This window comes from Aulostomus chinensis, chromosome 24 (assembly GCF_037954235.1).
Source record: "Aulostomus chinensis isolate RoL2024-O1b breed Wild chromosome 24, RoL_Achi_v1.0, whole genome shotgun sequence".
NCBI classification, from domain to species: Eukaryota; Metazoa; Chordata; class Actinopteri; order Syngnathiformes; family Aulostomidae; genus Aulostomus; species Aulostomus chinensis.
In genome coordinates this window covers 5,190,001-5,195,716 of record NC_141343.1, presented here as the reverse complement: position 1 = coordinate 5,195,716, position 5,716 = coordinate 5,190,001, and the positions used below count along the sequence as shown (strand labels likewise).

General features: G+C 50.8%; 1 protein-coding gene across 4 annotated transcripts in view; it reads right to left on the bottom strand.

Annotated features, from left to right (window-relative positions):
- Nucleotides 1–4,848: 4,848 nt before the first annotated feature.
- Nucleotides 4,849–5,716, bottom strand: part of m1ap (meiosis 1 associated protein) — a 32,548-nt gene continuing 31,680 nt past the window's right edge. For all 4 annotated transcript variants that reach the window (XM_086196960.1, XM_086196961.1, XM_086196963.1 and 1 more), the window contains one exon: nucleotides 4,849–5,716. This exon is cut by the window's right edge and continues 293 nt beyond it. The gene's annotated coding sequence lies outside the window, so the exon portion shown is untranslated.

Genomic DNA, 5,716 nt, shown 5'->3' with positions numbered 1-5,716 from the left:
AACCTCTTGGACGTTTCTCCGGTGTGGATCTGTACCGCTGCATCCCGGCTGGCCTCGGTGAGTCCGTGGCACCGAGGCCCCGACGCAGCGTTAGAAGACATCCTGTTCTGCCGCGAGTGGGACAGTAAAGCAAGGCTGACCTCATCCTCCTCCACCACCCCCCCCCCCCTCCACCACGCTCTGTTTTTGTTGTTTCGGTTGGTTTCTAACCACTTAACAGCACCGCTAAAGAACAACACGACTTTCACTCTTACTTTCTTGCTGCCTTTCTCCCTCTTGCTTGAAATCTGTTGTTTGGTTGCCACGGCGACTGCTAATGAGCGCTACTTTGGGTCTGACACGCTGTGCATTTTAACTGTGGAGAGACACCGTAAGAGGAGGGCAGGAATAGAAGACGGACAGAAGGAAAAACAGCTAATTGACAGGATGAAGAGAGGGAATACGTGGGCGTTCATCCGGTTCCGAGGATGACGAGAAGCCAGAAGAAAGGCTCTTAAAAGAGGAGATGAAAAAGATGTTGACATGAATGCTGGCCGGCGCGACCTGCCCGAGTCCGGGTACAGACTGTTCCCTTCACAGCTGCACTTCTCTATCCCTTCATCCCTCTTTATCCCTCCGCCTCTGTCCCCACCTGCTGCTGGAGGACCTGCTAGACAGGAAAAGTCCCCTAAAAGTAACCGGATTGTGTTTTGGGAGTAAGTTTCCTACTTCTGACGCTGGCCTCCTCTGTCAGACAGAGCAGGAAAAGAAAAACAGAAGAAGGAGGGATGACAAACCTGTCTGGCTTTCTCATTAAACCCATGGTGAACTCAGGAAAACAGGCGTGATGGACGCACACACGCACGCACGCACACACACACACGCACGAAACACGCGATACATGCTACCTTCAACCCTTGCTTCTCAACTTCCTCATCGTAAAATCCAGAAAAAGTTGTTTACACATTCACAGCGAGTGTCTGTGACTTCTGCTCATTCAGAGACCTACGGATGCCAGCGAGTCTGGAACCGAGTGAGGAACCTGGATTTGGACTGGTGAGTCTGGGTGTGTGTGAGTGTTTCAGCTCATGTGACTCGCCTGGTTGGGCCTCTTCCTCACTGTGACGCTGAAGAGAGCTGCATAGCCTTAAGGTGCTAACCAGAGGGAGGCGTTACCGGTTTTTATGGTTAATTGGGGAATCAAATGGTGCCCTCACAAAGGGCAACTGCATCAGTCACATGACTCTGGCCGCAGTTCCTCATTATCACACGAGCACTTTCTTTCCCCTGTCAGAGTAAATCACTTGACCTAATGGCTGATGCTTTCTTCTGGTTCATTAGCGTTTAATAAAATGCGTGACTTTTAAATTCATCCTCGAGCCGCACCCTTTGTCTTTCAGCTGAACTTAACCACATCTACCTCCACCTGAACGACAACACCAGCAGCAGCGCTCGTGTCTTTGCTAAGCTAACGTTTCCCCTGAACTGTAAAATGCTCGTTCGGCGCTTGAGGTCCTTGCTGACTTCCAGTGTTACATACTGCACCTTTAGAGCAGAGACGAGGCAACTGCAAAGACACCCTTTGTGACGGGACGTGACGTCCAGACGGCTTCTTACTTCCCTCTCCATGTTCTACCACAAATCTCTGTATTTCTACACCCTCCGTTGTACTTGTTACATTTCCACTCATGCACTTCTGACACAAACTGCATCACAGCATCAGTAACAGAAACGGGGGTTTTGATGAGAAGGGCAGAGAACTTGTTCGACCTCACGCGGAGGCGGCAGTGACGCACATAAACGTCGGTTACCACTCGCCAAAGAGAGACGGCGACCACATCTGCTTCAAGAAGGCGCCACACTGAGAAACTGCTTCAAAATTGGAGTTTCAGAAACAAATGATGAAAAATGCCTTTACTTACAGTCCATTTAAGAGCTTGAACTTCTGATTTTACAGTGAATAAACGTCAGTACTTCTACTGATCAGCCTCTTCGACACGAGGCACCCCAGCAGCACAAGAACCGCTTACTGACGATCAAAATCAGCTGATTTCAACCTCTGAAGAACATATTTGGTTCTGAGGTTCTTGGTTTCTGTCTCCTCCTCTGCTTCCCTCTTGACGTTTTCTTTCTTAATCTTAATCAGCTTTGACCTTTAATGCATCTGCAGAGCTCAACTTGCTAATCGTGTGTGTGTGTGTGTGTGTGTGTGAGAGAGAGAGAGACAGACAGACAGACAGACAGACAGAGAGAGAGAGAGGCAAAGCCTTGCTATGCAGCCTGTGGATGGTCACAGTGGGTTCTGCTAAGATGATGATGGTGTGTGTGTGTGTGTGTGTGTGTGTGTGTGTGTGTTCTGTGTTGTCATAGTGACAGCATATCGGTCACGTCGGCTCAGATTAACTTCTGCTATTTCACAGAGAGGCGTCAAGCAGGGTCATGTGACGCTGAGGGGTTTGCTGTCAAAGGTGGCTTGCGATCAAGAGCCTCACCCTCGTGGTCAAATACGTTTGAGATGAAAACTGTCACGTGACTCAAATCAGGAAGTTCCTTTGATTCCAAAAGCTTGTGGGTGGGAAAAAGCTGGAAGCTTCTTCAAGTGCTGGGATCAGTCGGCGTGGTGGGACGTCCGGTTGCCTCGTCTCAGTCCGTGCTGCTTCTCGGTCCGTGCCTGGGATCAAGTCTGCAGTCAGTAAAGTTATGATGTCATGAAGGCGGTGGCGGCAAATATTCAAGTGAAGTTGGTGAAGCGCGGCTGCAGGATCGTGCACTCGTCCAGGATTGCGTGTAATCTCAGCTGCTGATGTCAGTCAGCTCGCTGCTGATGTCAGTCAGCTCGCTGCTGATGTCAGTCAGCTCGCTGCTGATGTCAGTCAGCTCGCTGCTGATGTCAGTCAGCTCGCTGCTGATGTCAGTCAGCTCGCTGCTGATGTCAGTCAGCTCGCTGCTGATGTCAGTCAGCTCGCTGCTGATGTCAGTCAGCTCGCTGCTAACTCGGCATGTTGGAGCGCCGATGCTGCCCGCCGCTCGTTTACCCCACAGTTAAAGTAACAGCACGGACGAGAGCAGGCGGCGAGCATCACGCGCACCCTCCACCTGATACGAGGAGCAGAGGCGATGACGGCTCGCCTCTCGTCTCCACGCCTGCCGGCTGAGCCTCGGCAGCACTTCCTCGATCACTTTCGAGATCGCTCCCCTCTGCCCGTCTGACGAGGATTTGTGTTCTGCCTTCCCAAACACCTGACACGTCTCTGACTCTGAAGACCACCGCCTGCTGTTTTTAGCAGTGCGTGGGCGACCCATTCAGTCGGAGGCGGGTTCATTCACTCTCCGGTCTCGGCCTATCGAGAGGAAGTGGCAGTTTTTCTTCAGTTTATTGCTTCATTGCCTCGAAAATAAAAGGGATGCCGCGCTGAATAGTGCTTTCATTGAGTCTCGCTGACCGTGCGACCCCGCGCCAGTCGTCCCTCGGTACTCCCCGCACGTGCGTTCATGTGGAAGAACTGATAGACTTGTGAGCCCATCAAACTTGCAGGGTTTGGTTCAAGTTGAAGACCTGCACAGGTGGGATTATTGTTCCCTCCCAATTCCCTGTTGCCAGAGTAGCAATGGAGACTTGAGTGTGTTTGGATGTTTGAGTCCTGTGTCGTCGCCGTGGCCGCAGCAGACAATTACAGGAAAGAGACAGCAAGTCAGAGACTCTGAGACTGACACAACCCTTTTTTCTGTTCTGCAGATATCAGCAGAGAAGCAAACGAACAGTGAGAATACAGCAGGAAGTCCCAGCGCTAATGTGAGCCTGTCATTACCGTCGCTGATGACACAAACCACAATGGCTCCTTGTGGCAAACAAATGTAGAAGTCAGGTCTGCAGCAGCAACAGAATCCAGACTGCGGCCCAGCAGCACGTGGTCACCTGTCTCCGACTCCCCCGCCTGACTTTGCTTTCTCTTCATATCATAAAGCATCTCAGATGAATGGAAACGCAAATCTGAGTGGCTCGTAAGTCAGCATGTTGTTAAACTTTCCGGGATACTTTGATCGATGCTCGGACATTTAGGAAGCTGTCAAAGCCTCTTTGGAGACGCAGGAAACCGAGTGCGGCGTGCTCCACCTGGCTGCAGGGACGAGCCTCCGCGTGCCTTCAGGCTGAGTTGGACGCTCACGTTCGGGCAAGAGTCTGTTAGATTTGCCAAATCGGAAGACGTGAAGTTCCAGCCGATGACTCAGAGGGCAGCTGTAGACTTTGAGGACAGGCGGACGGTCGCCATCACTGGAGTCCTGAGGACGCATCTTGTACGTCCTGCTCCTCTTCCACCAGCACCAACTCAGCTATTGTTCTACGTTCCGCGGAGGAGTTCAGTTTCACTGCTGTGGGTCCATGTTCAGGAGCGCCACTTGGAGATCAAAGACTTTGAGATGAAAGCTTTCCTTGCAGCTTCCAGAGGAAATCCGTGTGTGCGTTGACGCTCCTGCTGTTTTTGAAGGCTCCTCTTTGAAGGCAGCTTGGCCTCAGTGGTTTTATACAACAAGCTGGACGCTGGTTTCTTCATGTTGCTCCCGAGTTGTGAAATCGTTTGGTTGTGGTTATGTTGCTGACGCCATTTCTGATGGCCGTGGCTTGACGAGGCTGCTAAAATGACCACAAGCTAACTAGCATCATGCAGCAGATCCCCTGAACAAACGGGTGTCGTGGACGCCATCAAACACATTTTGACATGTGAAGAATTTCCTCATTGCATTAAGTTTCAGTTCACCTGGCGCATTCATCACCTGAGGAGAACCAGCTTTCAACGGCTAACGGGGTTTGATGCCTCCCTCGGAACAAAGGTGCCACAGGCGACTGTGCATCAGAGATCCAGGGGGTTAGAATCCTCCCCCAGGACACTTTATTCAGCCACAGTTCATTGAAACAAGCAGGTTCAGAACAAACCCTGCAAACATACATCGACGCATCACAAAACGTCTTTGAAAACACGCCGCGAAAGCAGAGCAGCAACATAAACGAGACACAGCGGTGGAAATGCAGAAGAAAAGACGAACAAAGAACTTTCTTAGAAACGAACTTCTGCTTTGCGCCAGAAACCTGAAAAAGGCTCAACTGTCGACTGAAAGACCGTTCAAGAACCACGAATCAACACAGCCTGACACGTTGCAGCAGTGGGGCGCGTGTGCGTGTGTGTGTGTGTGCGCGCGTGTGTGCGTGTGTGTGTGTCAGCTGGAAGTCGTAGAGATCTGCTCAGACGCTCCTTAGACACAAAAGGATCCTTGTGGCTCTAATTTGTCGGTGCGGCCGTGCTGTGACATCACAACGCCATGAAGTCATTAAGGCTTCGTCTCTAATGTTATAAGGTTCAACAAGGGGGTGGAATGGCGGGAGACTGATTAAGCGCGTGACTGTGTGTGTGTGTGTGTGTGAGACAAAGGTCTCTGAAGAGCAATAAATTAATAATAGTGACGGTGTGTGTGTGTAACTGAGCATGAACATGAATCAATGACTGAATGTGTGTGTAATGAGAACATAGATTGTGAAGTCAACTGAATGACACAACCCCCCCACACACACACACACAGGAAATGTGTGTCAAATTCACAAATTTAAAGAAACCCACTCGAGTTTAGAGCATTTCTGAACTGTCCCCCCCCCCCTCACGCTGACTGTGGGGTGAGGCGAGCAGAGAGGCCCCTCTGTCTGCTCGCCCTCATTAAAACAGTAAAGCTGTGTTTAGACCAGGCT